The following is a 15060-nucleotide window of genomic DNA, read 5'->3' on the forward strand; positions in this document are numbered from 1 at the left end:
CTAGGTCAGGTTGCTCAGAGCCTCATCCAGCCTGGCCTTGAATGTCTCCAGGGATGGGGCCTCCACCACCTCTCTGGGCAACCCGGGCCAGCGTCTCACCACCCTCATTGTGAAGAACTTCTTCCCAATGTCCAATCTAAACCCGCCCTGCTCTAGTTTAAAACCATTGCCCCTCGTCCTATCGCTACATGCCCTTGCAAACAGCCCCTCCCCAGCTTTCTTGTAGGCCCCCTTCAGGTACTGGAAGGCCACTATAAGGTCTCCCTGGAGACCTTCTTCTCTTCTTCAGGCTGAAGTCACCTTCTTTTTATTTGTCCTGTGTTGAGCCTGAGTAGCACTTTTCCACTCATGAACTGCTGAATGCAAGAGACTTGGTTAAGTTCCAGAAGGCCAACCCCAACCTTGATCGCTTCCTAAGAAGCATCAGAGAACAGCATCTCCACTCTGCTTGGGTGAATCTCCCTTTTTGGAGGGCACAGTTTCTCCGGCCTGACCTACCTCCTGTATGTGACCACAGATAGAATCACAGAATGTATTGGGTTGGAAGGGACCTTTAAAGGTCATCTAGTCCAACCCCCTGCAGTGAGCAACGACATCTTTAACTAGATCATCTTTAATTAGATGCTATTAATGTTCTTGTAATTTTGAAGTATCACACAGCTATGAGTTACTTCACCTCTAACTTGGAGCATTTCGTGGAATCAGTGGAGAGAAGCAAGTACGTGACAGTTTTGTCTACTGGCTGACATTTCTCCCTGAAGCTATAAAGTAATTGCAAGTCTTGGAGTTTTATTTTAACCCTCCTGGAAGGTTTATCTTGCCATTTAACAGTTGAAACAATGCAGCCACGGAGAACTTTAAAGTGATTTTGCTTCAAGAGCAGCGAGATCCAGGCAGAGCAGGTTCCTTCCTGTAAACACTCACTTTCATGGGTCAAATTCTTTGTTTTTAAAAGCTTCTTTACTAAGAATCACCTATTAATGCTCTGTCCAGGAGCTTGCCAGTGTGTATGTTCCTTGTGGGTTGCGCTGTGGAGAACCTGAACTAATTTTTCCACATGCTTAGAAAGTTGGATAGGCTGGATTGACTTGTTTTTACTTTGATTTTTTTTTTAATGTCTCTATGTCTTATAACTTCTTATTCCCAGTAATTAAACAAAGGTCTCGCACACAGAACCAACAATCTCAAATCACTGCTTCAGAATAGCTTGTTGTGTTTTATCAGGTTTTTAATTAGCAGGGGTTGAGGATCTGATGCAGATAGAAACCTTATTTTTGTTCATCTAAGACTGCTTATCGCAGTGAAAGATTTACTGCTGAGAACTACTGTGGTGTCAGCACCAAAGCGATGCTGGTTCAACGTTGCTCACTTGAACGGCGAATCCTGCAAGCTGAAAGGTAAATAGGGGGCAATTGAGTTGTTTGAAATGACAAGGATATTTTCTCGTGATCTAAGTGACGTTGATTAATTATATTCTGTCTTCTACCTTATCCTACTTGTTTACCAATACTGACTGCTAATCTGCTGGCACTGGAGACTGTTGTGGGACCGTGGAGGTCTGGGCTGAGGATGACTGAGGTTCCCTATTTAAGTGGAGTGTTAGTGTTCTGTTCCTTGGTAGAAATGTGAAGTACACGTTGACACATTAATGCTTGCTATTTAGCTAAAACCATAAAACTAGGAAGAATTTTTATTTCTGTCCTTTGGTATTTAAAAATGAGGGTTTTTTGGTTTCTTTTGCAGTAGTCATTCTGTAAAAGCAAGCCCATTTTCTGTGCTGTAGCCGTGCGTACTTGCTCTTTGCTAGGGCATTTTTCATTCTGGGATTTTACTAGAATCATTCAGTGAAATACCTGGTCCCATGATATAAAGCAGATAGTCTTTGTCACATCGTTTTAGGTCCGTAGTATGAAATGGCTTTAGATGCTTATCCTTTCCTTCTTAATTCTTTTGATTTGCTCGTTGATGTGGAGAGCTCAAGGAAAGGTTTGGAAGTGGAAGACACCTTAGAATAGGACTGAGTGTAAAATGCAATGTTTTGCGTGTAAAATACATGCAGTCAGCAAGTATTTGTTTCATTATTTAAATTACTTTGTTTGGCTCAAATACGTCTTCACAGCGTGGGCTTTAGAGACTGAAGGATCATAAATTGTGAAGTACATCATGAGCTGGAGCTACCAGATCGCTTTTGTGCACATCATCTTGGAAACTTGCCTTGTAAGAAGGGAAGGGTATCACAAAGACTAAGTTTATGAAAGCCTGAAACTAGAGAAATACGAGTTCGGAATTTATGTGTACCATTTTTTAACAGCAAAAGTTATGAACTATTGGTGCAAACTATGACAGGTAGTGGTGGGCTCCTGCTTGCAAGAATAAGAATGGTTTTCAGAAGGAGCTATGATGGCCAGAGACAAGATGATGGGTCTAATTGTGTAACAGCAGCTACAAGGTCAGGTTAACTGTCTAACGGTTCTTTCCAGCTTTAATATCTCTGAATATATCGAGGACGTGACGGTAAGACTTAAATGTGGTGTATGGCTGTAGGACAGATATAGACTGTAAATGATGTATTGAAGGAATTCAGTTTTAATATACTCTAAGTTGTTTACAGTTGCATTTAAGTCACGTTTTACATGGGCTGTGTGGCAGTGTCTGATAACCTCCTCGAAGTCTCTGTTTATCTGTATGCAAAAGCGGGTTGCGCTGGTGTGCGTGGCTCCGCAAACAAACCTCCGTTAATTTGGTAGCTGAAGGGAGGGCTTGGTCGGCATGAAGGCAGGGGAATACGCTGTTGTGAGGTCTTCAGAAATACAGTCTCCCTCCTCTTCTCTTCTTTCTAAAGGCCTTAGATGTCAGACAAAATGACTTGTGTTGTGAACCCCTCCGCCTTAGGTTGGCGTGTCAGGCAGTAAAACATGGAGCAGGGAGGGGGGATAAAGAAGGCTCTGAGCTCTGCCTCTGCTGCCGGCACACACAGCCTTGGACAAGTTACTGTTCCCCTTTATCAAATCCACGCGGTGGGAACAAGGCAGGAGGCTTCAAGAGGCTCTCAATGCTTTTCTGTTATTTAAAAAGAAAAGTTTCACGTTTAAGTAAATAGGTTTTGAATCATCTGTCTGGATTTTGTTGCTAGCACAGGTAGCTTGAGTTAAAGCCATTGAACCAGGTGACAAATGCACTCACGAACCCGAACGTTGCCTAATCTTTAGGTTTATAAAATCTTAATATAGATTATTTTTTTTAATCATATCTATATGCTGTGATAGTTCAATAGGATGTGTTTAAGAACGTGAAACGTTACACAACAAGCGATTAAGGTCACTGGGCTGGAAAGACTGCCAGCTTCACTGTATATTGCTAATTGACGACCGCGATCTCTAGGCTCGTTAGTTAAACTAAGCAGGGTTATTTTTAATTAAGGTTTTCTTCACATCAAGTACAGGAACGTTTAGATGTGTACTTGTCCATGGTTTTCTTTCTAAAGAACTTGTGCTGTGAAGGCTTATATCTTATTTACAAGGCTTTAGTATTGAATCTTTCTTTTAAGCACTCATAAGTTATTGGAAAAAATACATCTAGGAATTGAACTTAAAAAACGTTCCATTGGAGAAGAATAAATAGCTTGGGGAGGATACTAAGAGATCTGATTTTTTGCTGCTAATTTCTATGGGGTCTTTTTTGGGATTTTTTTTTTTTTTTTTTAAGGCAGGCAGAGTCAACTGCCTGATTTCTGAAAGGAGCATTGGACTTGACACAAGCTAGGACCTGTGAAAGTCTTAGAAAAGAGCTTGAAAGTTTTTTAAACTGTCTCTTTTGGTATCAGAACTCTACTTGAAACTGTACGGCAGCTAAAGAAATCATATTAGATACTCCTCAAGTTTATAATGTGTATTTATTACAAAGAAGCTGTGGGGAATTGCAGCATTGGCAGCCTTTCAAGCAGTCTCTTACAATACGGCTTTATGTCTGTAACATATTTTCTCTTCCTTTCTTTTTGCAAGTCATGTTTTAACCAGATTTCTTTCCCTTTCAACTCTGGAAGACGAATGTAATGTTTGAAATGCTGTGTTGTACTTGGAGAGGCTGGATTTTCCTCCCATTCTGTGGAACAATAAATGGAAACTTGCATGTTTGGAATTGCACAATCCAAGTCTTCCTCTGGGAGCATTCAGTCATCAAATTGCTGATGGGAAAATCAAAGTTCTGGGGGAAAAAATAAAGGTGTAAGAAGGGAGATACAAGCAAGGGAGGGTTTCTTCAGGTACTTGGTTTTAATATACAGCCAAACACCAACTGTGTTTTGAAGCTCTTCTGTGTGGGCCAAGTGTGTCTGAATTCTTTCCAGCTCTGACTCTGGAGAATTTCAAAAGCCTGTCTCCTTTTGGTGTCACAGTTCGATCCAAAACCGTACGGCACGACGTGCCCGCTCAGTCATACCAGCTGAGAAGGTGAAGCTGCATTCCCGCATGCTGCTCCAGGCTTGTAGAAATGCAAATTTAGGGGTTGTATGTTGGAGGTGGAGGGAGAGAACTGTACAGATGCTCCCCCTCCACCTCTTTGATTTATAATTGTGCCACTTCTGGAAAGTGCTTTATTCCCTGGAGACTGATTTCCTGGTCTCTGCAACTGGCACAACAGCAGCAGCTCATTTCTATCTGCCCCTCCATCCAACACTACGATAACTAGAGCCAGTACAGGTTGCCAGCAAGGATAAATACCCTCTGCTCATTCTATATGTGTTCCAGCAGCGATAACTCATGTTGGTAGTGCAAATCCTCAAATTAGGACGGCAAACTCCGCTTTGCACTGCTGTCAAGTAAAGCCTGGTAAGAAGCTGGTATCGATTGTTACTTAAGCAAAAGAAATCGGGTGGGATGACTTAGCAGTGACACTCCATCTTTAACCGTCCTTTCTTCATCATGTGCTTGAAATAGCCCCTTAAATTTCTGTATGACTTTATTTTTATGGGAGCTAGTTATGAAATCATGGATTACTCATGCCAACAGCACGGACGATTCTAACGTGGTAATAACCGTCGCTGCAATACCTGTAGAGAGGAGTTTTATCGGCGTGTCCTGTTCTTGTAGCATCAAATGACAACATGGAATATCCAGCATCTTTTCTGTGTTTGTGGTTATGCTTGGACAGACTTATTCAATCAGCTGCATGAATGAGCACTTAGGGATTTTATAAGCCAGAGTGACCAAATTATGGTAATTAGACATCTTGTCTATTTTGTTATACTGGCTGCTGAACAGTAATGAGGTTAAAGGAATACTGACAAGTTGATGAAGGTACAAAATTGGCATACCTAAAAGCTGGCATCGTTCTGCTGTATATATCTGAATACTTTGATTTTTATGATGTTCTTTCTGCCTATGTTTAGTTTCGTGACATTTAGAGGCAGAATGCTGCTAACGTGTGGCTTGGTGTGGAAGCCATACGAGCTTATTTTTCTTATTTTTTCGGAGCGTATTTCTCTTTTTAAATGCTGTCAAATAATTTCACAATCTCTAAAGTACATTTTATACAATGGGTCACCCCTAATGTTTGGAGAAACGCGTCGTCTCTCATTCTACTGGGTATGGCAAACATCCATGTAACATTACAGAAAACGGAATGCAATAGAGAAATAGATAACTTTTTGAGGGTATTGCTGCTTATGAATGCCATTGTCTTTTGTATGTGCTTTGCTAAATACGTGCACAACTGGCATAAGACTAGTTTTCTGCAAAGACAAATAACTGTGTTTACGCAATTGAGAACTTGATGCTCATAATTAATGCTTCCAAAAAACACCCACAAGAAACCCAACTGGTTGAATAACGCCAAAACTGGATAAATTAGCTCATATATTAAAATCAAGCCTGTGTTCCAAAGGAACTCGTGGCGGTAGCGGAGGACCTCAGGCCTGTATGCTGAAGCCTGATTTTTGAGGAACTTGCTCAGCTGGAACATGTGATCTGAGCTTTATATGAATATCCGTTTGCTTCTCTTTCCCCTTATGTACTTTGTCATCTGTTCTATTCAGTTCTTATGATGTCCACAGCCTTTTATCTGAAAGTCTGATATTAATTTCACATGTGTTAAGTGGTTTTTATCAAAGTAAGCTACTAGGTCTTTGCAAAAAAAAAAAAAAAAGATGCTGAGGGGAGAGATTTCTTTTAGCCATCAGTTTCAGGGTTGTGTTTTGGGGAAAACAACTGTTAACAAATTGTTTCTTTTGCAAGGCAGGCTTCATCCTAGAGCAGCTGACCTTGGATGATTTCCCAACCTGCCTGCAAACTAACAACTTATTTTTCTTTCCCCGTTGGCGGGAGGAAGAGGATAGCCTAGCACATCCAAAGGAGTCTCAGTTTGTGTTTTTTAGGCCGGACTGTGGGAGGTGGGATGGGTGTCAGGCACTGTCGCTAAAGGGTCTGCAGAAGAAAGTAAGTCGACTATCAGGAAATGTAAACTTGTTTCTTCGAGGCTCGTAGGTCCATTGGAAAATTGTTGCGGTTCTATTAAGTGGGGGGCAAAGATTGAAAAGCATCTCTAGATGGTATAACAGCAAAATAACTTTACGTCTTTCTCACTGTGGCTCCAAGCATTGCCGCCATGGCTTTGTGATGCTATTGCCAGCAAGAGCAGGGAATCTGAGAAAGGAAAGTATGCGCAGGGCTGTGGAAAGTGATTTTACCATGGTGTCTGCATGTCTCTCTAGTCTCAGCCCTGTGCTCCAGATGAAACGGATAATGTGGTAACTCTCAGATAATTTTGGGTGTTGATTCTGCCCCCCCACCCGTTTCCGTTAGGAAATATTAGCTACATGGCTGTCTGTTCCCTTCTGCTGCAGATTTTCAGTTTGTCTCTTTGAATACATGCTCCCTGGTGGTGTATAGCAAACTTCTTTGTAAACTAATCGGTTTGGGGATTTTTTTTAATATTTTTTTTATTTTGCTTTTATGAATTTGTGATGGTTTATAGTGGTGGGCAAAGCGTGAGCTCTGTGGAACAGCTAATCCACGAATACGCTGTAGATTATTTTTAACACAACTACTATACTTTTTCATGCAATAACTTTTCTTCCTCCCAGAGAGCCCTCCTTCCTGGTCCCCCTCCTAACGCCCACCAAAACAGAGACATTAAAGATAAAGTTTTCTTAAGCAACTTGTATGTGTGGGTTGTTGTGTTTGGGTTTTTTTTTGTTTTGTAAGGAAGTAGCACACAACTGAGTTGATGTATCTGCAGTGTTGGGGGGAGTTATAGTCAGGAAAATGTCAGGGTGGAAGTGAAGACAGTGGGGTTTAACTGATGTACGTGATCTAACTGTAAAAACTGCAGCTGCTGCCCGTTTGAGTTTCCCCGCTTGCACCATGTAGCGTTGAAGCTTGAATGTCATCCCCCTACTACTTCACTAGGAAGGGATGTAATCTTTTTGGTTACAACTCGATTGTTTCTTATTACAAAACATTTTATATGCTAATGATACAAAGGGGAATCGGAACAGCTGACTTTCCAGTTCCATATTGAGTTCTGTTCCCAGTTGGACTGTTGGGTTTTTTCGGTGAGACTGCGACGCTGCTTTGTGACTTTGAGTGGATGGTGCAGTAACCAGGGAATCCAGCAGTGACATTGCGAGAAGAAGAGTCCATTAGATTAACGATTCTTGTTTTGTCATCCTATATGAGTGTTGTGTGTTAAGCATTAGATATATAGTCTTAAACTAGCAGAAAATTTAGTATTTGGCTTTCAGCTACTCAAAATGGTCTGATGTCTTCTGGATTTAGAGAAACAAAGTATGGGCTATTATGAGGGCAGTTGCTTCAGACTGTTTGAGAGTAAGTCAGTGCTGTTCATCTGTTAAATTCCAGTGTCGTCTTATTCTTCAACATAGATATTTATAGCGGCTTTTTGTAATTCAGGATTAACGGCAGGTATTGCTCAGCACATTTCTAACCTCTAAATTTGGTTTAGCATTAGCAAAAATGATGCTTTTCTTGGTGTTGTGTGTGTTTAAAATAATTAAAAGCGGTTCTCAAGATATGTGTAGCAACATCTGCTTTTATTATTGGTTGTAGGGGCACTGCTGTGTACAGTGCTAAAGCATGACTCTGTCATATAAAGTGCTTTTGCATATGCTGTCCCATATGAATCGCAGTCAAGCAGGCAACAAGTTGCCTCTAAAAGCAAGACCTTTCAGTCAGAAGAGACAACCAGCCGGCAATCTGGAAGTTCAAAGTCAGAATTCAACAGAAACCATCAGTTGGCTCCTTTCAGTACACATGAAAGCCTTACATCTCATTACTGTTTATGAATACCAGCAACTGGCTGCGTAGCCTACACTTGCAGACTTAAAATAGCTTCTTTGCAATGCAAACTTGGCAACAGGAGCAGACAAGTTTATTTGATATCACCTTTATGTGTTTGTATTGGGTTTGCATGGCAAGGTTTTGGTAGCAGAGGGGCTACAGGGGTGGCTTCCGTGAGAGGATGCCAGAAGCTTCCCCCATGTCTGATAGAGCCAATGCCAGCTGGCTGTGAGAATGGCCCACTGCTGGCCAAGGCTGAGCCCATCAGTGACGCTGGTAGAGCCTCTGGGAGAACGTGTTTAAGAAGGAGGGGAAAAAACCCTGCAAAACAGCAACTGCAGTTGGAGAGAGGAGTGAGAAAATGTGAGGGCAATGACTCCGCGGACACCAAGGGCAGTGAAGAATGAGGGGGAGGACGTGCTCCAAGTGCCGGAGCAGAGATTCCCCAGCAGCCTGTTGTGAAGACCACGCTGGAGCAGGTATCCCCCTGCAGCCCGTGGAGGTCCACGCTGGAGCAGGTATCCCCCTGCAGCCCATGGAGGTCCACGCTGGAGCAGGTATCCCCCTGCAGCCCGTGGAGGTCCACGCTGGAGCAGGTGGAGCCTGAAGGAGGCTATGACCCCATGGGAAGCCCGTGCTGGAGCAGGTTCCTGGCAGGACCCGTGGAGAGAGGAGCCCATGCTGGAACAGGTTTGCTGGCAGGACTTGTGACCCTGTGGAGGAGCGACACTGGAGCAGTCTGTTCCTGAAGGACTGCACCCCATGGAAGGACACACACTGGAGGAGTTCATGAAGAACTGCAGCCCGTGGGAAGGACCCACGTTGGTGAAGTTTATGGAGGACTGTCTCTTGTGGGGAGGGACCTCACACTGCATGGAGGGGCAGCAGAGACAAGGTGTGATGAACTGACCACAGCCCCCATTCCCCATCCACCTGTGCCACTCAGGAGGCGGAGGGAGAGAAATCGGGAGCAGAGTTGAACCCGGGAAGAAGAGAGGGGCGGAGGGAAGGTGTTTTAAGATTTAGTTTTTATTTCTCATTATCCTACTCTGATTTGATTGGTAATAAATTAAACTAATTTCCCCAAGTCGGGTCTGTTTTGCCCATGGCAGAGTGAGCTCTCCCTGCCTTTATTTCAGCCCATGAGCCTTTTGTTTTATTTTCTCTCCCCTGTCCAGCTGAGGAGGGGAGTTACAGAGCGGCTTTGGTGGACGCTGGGCGTCCAGCCAGGGTCAGCCCACCACAGTGTTTTGGGGATTTTTTTCAGGAAAATGAATGGCTCCTTAACCGTGGATGTGAACTATCATACTATCACAGAAATAATCACTGACACCACAAAATATTAAACGCTTTTCCACATGGCACGTCCCACACTTTGTCTCCCAACTAGGTAGTTGGAAAAGGAAAAGAGAAGTTTAAGTGAAACCAGCTGCCTGCTGCTAGCAAGTATCTGCTGCTGGTGGCTACTGTGGAACAAAAGAACAGTGTGGGGAGGTGAACATTAGTTCAAATCTTAGGTTGGAGTTGACTTTTTGTGTTTATCTTCTTCTAGATTTTTACACTTCCAGAGTTTCAGCTTCCTGCAGAGTATCGTGCCTGAACTGTAACAGAACCCGCATCAAATATATGCTACATCTGCATTTGCTTCATAAAGAAATTACAAACCACTTGCTTATAACTGTGGTCTTTTCATGATGGGAAAATTGTTTTTTAAAGTTGCGTATTTAGGTGAAGAATTTAGAAGTAATGAGCAAGACGTTTCATCAGACTACAACAAGGAAATGTGATTGCTTTTCTGGCTTATTAGGGATTTTTCCCTCTTTTCTTACAGTACTTTATGGCAGAATTGACTGGTGACACTTCACAGAGACTTTTGCTCTTTAAGTTTTATGAAGGTGAAAACCACTCCTGTACCACCAGGCCACAAGCTATTCCGAGAGCAAATTCTTTTAGAGCACTGGCTCAGCTTTAAGAAATTAATATTTTACAGGGCTGTAGCCCACGGTCAGTGATGAGAACTGAGCTATTTTTACATTTTCTGCAATGCCTGAGTATGTGTTTTGTATTAATCATTCCTGGCGGTGGGAACCCAGCGGACAGGTCTCAGTTCCTGAGTGATCAATTAGTCTGTTCACAAAGATGTTCTAAAAAGCCAGTTTATTATGGCTAAGTTTTTGTCTTAGAAGTTATTATGGCTAAGAAAAGCCAAACAACTGTTGGCCTGATCCAGAATGGAAGTTGTAGATGCTTTGGTCCAGAAAAAGGTTCTGAGCTTTGAATTCACAACTGCTGTAGGATCTGTCCTGCAGTCGTTGCGCATTTAGTCACTGTGGCTTTGTGAAGGCTCACTCGTATGTGGCCCTCGGTGCAGTATTTCTTGTTCCCTGCTCTGCCTGCTGTTTTCCCAAATCTACTTTGAGGTTCTTTATGTTGTCTAAGTGAGGAGGTAGACGCTTAAATAGTAGGATAACTGCATTCATGCAGCACAGGACACACAATATACTTTTAATTAGCCAGAACTTCATGTGATACAGGACACGTGTAATGTCATGAAAAGGACTTTTTTAAAATATCTACAGATAGAAGCAGGTTTTGCTCCAGAAACTATTCTGAAAGGGTTTAAGGCTCCTTTTGGCATTGTTTTTTTGGGTTTTTTAGTTTGGTGTTTTTTTTTTTTTGAGGGAGAGGTGCTGAAAAGGGTTTCAAAAGGAAAGGCATGCTGGGGAGATAAACAGTTCTGTGTTTAAGAGCGGTGCAGGAAGCAAATTGATGGCGTTGCTTGTGGGAGGCTCTTAGAAGCAATTAGTGATAAGAGCAAGGAAGGAGGAAATCTGGTTGGCAGCTGCGGCGCGTTCAGCAGCACCTCTGACCTTGGCCCGAAGGTGCTTCGAAGCTGCCGGGGAAGGGTTTGCTGCCAGAGCTGCTGGATTTACCTGAATTCTCATTGAAAGACTTGGTGAAATCTGCTGAAAACCTGCAGGGTGTAACTTCTCATCCTCTGTCTAAAAGCCCTGCATCGCTTATTCAGGCATTGTTTAATATATGTGAGGGTCTGGAGCACAAGTCTGGTGAGGAGCGGCTGAGGGAGCTGGGGGTGTTCAGCCTGGAGCAGAGGAGGCTGAGGGGAGACCTTCTCACTCTCTACAGCTCCCTGAAAGGAGGGGGTGGCCAGGGGGGGTCGGGCTCTTCTCCCAAGGAACAGGCCATGGGACGAGAGGAAATGGCCTCAAGTTGTGCCAGGGGAGTTTTAGGATGGATATTGGAAAAAATTTCTTCCCCAAAAGGGTTGTCAAGCGTTGGAAGAGGCTGCCCAGGGCAGTGGTGGAGTTACCATCCCTGGAGACATTTAAAAGATGGGGGGGCGTAGTGCTTAGTGATATGGTTCAGTGATGGTTTTTGTCAGAATTAGGTTGATGGTTGGACTCGATGATCTGAAAGGCCCCTTCCAACCTGGGCAATTCTACGATTCTGTGTAAGTTGGTGCTAGATTGGAAGACTCAGTTGGGCTCAATGACCCTTACAGGTCCCTTCCAACTCAAGATATTCCATGACTCATGTTTGCACTTTTTTACATTCCTAATAAGAGTACTAGGAACAGCCTTCCATCAGTCTGCCGTAGGGTGGGAATTGCCTCCTCCATGCAAACACTTCTTTGCCCCGCCGTGGGACAACATGAGAGTTGGCAAGAGCAAACAAGTCCTTGGCCGGAGTCCAGAGCCCGGGAGATTGGTTGCCAGGGAAGTACACGGCAGGATTTAGTCTGACACAATTTATTTGGATAAAAGGGGTAACCGATGGCGTACGGTGCGTGTTTCACCTTGCTAAATATCTGAATTCTCTTGCCAGAGCTGTGAAATGATAACTTAATCCTTGATTGCTTCTTACAGCGCTGCAGGCCACAGTCTCTGGAAGAATGTTTTGTCAGCCAAAAATTATGTATAGCTTTAGCAACCCCAGTTACAATGCCTATTCCAGCTAGCTAACTTCGGAATTAATTTGTGGCTTTTACACTATCTACATTGTAGCTTCTGCAGTAGGTACCGCTACTCATACATCTCTGCTGATGCCTACTGCTGATTCTTTTTTTTTTTTTTCTCAGCATGAATAAATTACCGACAATAATGTGCAAGCCCGTAAGCAACTGCCAGATTTGTTTTTGGAGGTGATGGGTGTTAGTACAAGCGTTTAATGAAAGAATTTTTTTGTACACAAGAACAAATAAAGATCATTGGAACAAGAAGTAGGGAATAAAAGCTTATTCAAAGTGACCTTCCCTATTTGATACTTTAGGATTATCTGATTCCCCAAATGTGAGCTTTCAGTTGGAGCACAATGGGCATGAAAGAACTGCAGTGCTTTGAAATAGTTATGTGGTGTGTTGACTCAAGAATAGTTCACAAAATATTTCCAACACTTAAAAATGACCACAGTGATTTGCTGAGGTGGGAGGGAGAAGAATAGACAAAAATGTGTAAGTTCATCATCTGGACAGAATATGAATTTAGGAAACTGAAGGGCAGGGGAATGCTGCAGCGAATTGGTAGCGCTTGTTTGGGCAGCAATAGTTGGAGCTTTTCCCCCCAAATATTGAAGAAATCGGTATTTTGCAAAGAGAAAGAAATGGAAATGCTGAATATGCAAATGTTTTAGTTCTGTAGCTAAAGTCTGCTGCACCTTCAGGCTGTGCCTTGTAGCTGTACGTCCAGTTGCGCCTTGGGTTGACTGTACGGATTGTGTGCCCGCAAGCCTTTCCTTTTCGCTCCAAAGAAGTTTTTTCATCTCCAGAACAAGTTCTTCCTGCAGATCTATGCGCTTTCATGCAATTCTAGGTTTAAGCAAATATTTAATTCTGCCTAGAGCACTATGACATTTTTTTCAGCAGCGCGGAGCCATCAGTAGGGCACATATGGGACATGGGAGCCGAGCTGTCATGGTGAAGGCTTGCCTGTAATTTTCATAATATGCTGTATTTTCTCTTGGCTTCTCAGCAAACAGGTCAATTATAGCTTATTTCCCATCCTCGTGCTGGGAAAAGAACAGCTGATTTGAATGGTACACTAAGGATAAGGATTTCTTTTCTAGGTCAAGCAGAAGAGTGTCTGGGTGCAAAAACACTACCCTGAAAAGCGGTAGTTTGAGGGGCTACAGAGGGATCTAGGCTGCTCATCTTAATGGGTCTTTCTAGTCTTAGTTTCTCTGGGACAAAGATTTTATTAATTTCCTCGTGCCAGGTACTCTAGTAGTAAGATTCCAGTCCTGAGAGCTCATCATTTGGAAAAATGACAAGAGAAAGTAACTCTCGCTTTCTATAGTGGGGATATGGGGAGGTGAGGAAAGCGATCCCTCCTTAACATCATTCGTGGCAGAACTGTAATCTTGCGCCTGCTGACCTGTTTGAGCGAGTTTGCATAAATAGAGCGCTGGGTAAAAAGGCTTGAAATCTTCATGAAGAAAAAATAACACATCGGTGTATGCCAAAATGCTTCAAATTTCTGTTGCCATTCAGCATATGGCAAACGTCAAAGTGGATATTGATTGCTGCCTGCTTTCTAATCTTCGCGGTATCACTCGAATTTGCGAAAAGGGGTTGGAGGAATATAGATAGTATTGAAAGAGTTGATCGGGGGAGGGAAGGGATGTAGGCTGTGCTCTTGGGAAGAGTGACAGTGTGACACATCTTTCTTTTTTGAGAGATAGCAAACACTAATTTCACTAGAGCTGAATGTTTGAGGCTTCTAATGTATGTCAAGATTTTTTTTTGAAGTGCTCTTGTTGAGATGCCAGTGTCTTGACAAGGTGCCGTTCTTGGATTCCCTTTTCACTAGAGAGGATCAGATGCATTGTGCTGTTCGTTCACCTCCCAGGCTCCTTGGACGTCGATGGGAGGTTTGAGTTTGAGAGCACATAGATATTGTGCAACAACCTCTGCCTTATCACTGTGAGCGGGAAATGGGTATGTGCTAAATTAAGGGAATTCAGGCAGTTACTGAACCGTGGAGGCAAGACAAATAGCTTCTATGCTAATGACCAACCCTTCTTGCCTATGACTCGTTATCTTTCCCCCCATACACAACTAGATCAGCATCGTTTGTGGTTTCTAGTGTGCATGTAGTTTTAAATACTGCTTGAGTTCCTAATTTGGAGTTGGATCCAAAACAGGCCATGAATAGACTTGCCACATGAAAATAATGCTTTGTTTAGCAGCTGTCTGGTTCTGGAGGCACCAAAAATCACTCTGAGTGAGGTATAAAGTTTTGCACGGTGCCTGTGCCCAGAACTGCCCTCTTCAGCAGCTGAAGACCCAGTGATGCTGAAATTGCACCAAGAGCCAGAAAATAACTGGACGCTATATCCAATGACATTCCCAACATTGCAAATACACTGTGCGTATACAAAACACACCATTAAGACTGTTTTCTTTACAAAATGTGGCCGCAGCAATGTTCTCTTTTGAACTGCAGCCATTTCAAACATTGTCTACTTGCTTAGTGGCTCGTGGACTTGCTAATGAAGTCGGAGAACTGAGTCCATGCATCTCCTCAAATAAGCATCACCCTTTCCAAAGAGAGGAGGATGTTACTCTTCACTTGAAGACAAGGAACCAGAAAACGAGGTGAAGGAGGTAGTTTGACGTATTATTTAGACCACCAAGCTGGAAGGTGTCTCCTCACTTGCGGTCTTTGTGATTACCTAACATAAATTGCATGGCCAATCATGAGAGAAATGACTGTAATTTATTTGGGCGTGTGGTCTTTACAGCAGAAAA

General features: G+C 43.0%; 1 protein-coding gene across 4 annotated transcripts in view; it reads left to right on the forward strand.

Annotated features, from left to right (window-relative positions):
• Positions 1-15060, forward strand: part of KIF13B (kinesin family member 13B) — a 140648-nt gene that overhangs the window by 30414 nt on the left and 95174 nt on the right. The gene's annotated exons all lie outside the window — the stretch shown is intronic.

Source organism: Rissa tridactyla, chromosome 3 (assembly GCF_028500815.1).
Source record: "Rissa tridactyla isolate bRisTri1 chromosome 3, bRisTri1.patW.cur.20221130, whole genome shotgun sequence".
Taxonomy (NCBI): Eukaryota; Metazoa; Chordata; class Aves; order Charadriiformes; family Laridae; genus Rissa; species Rissa tridactyla.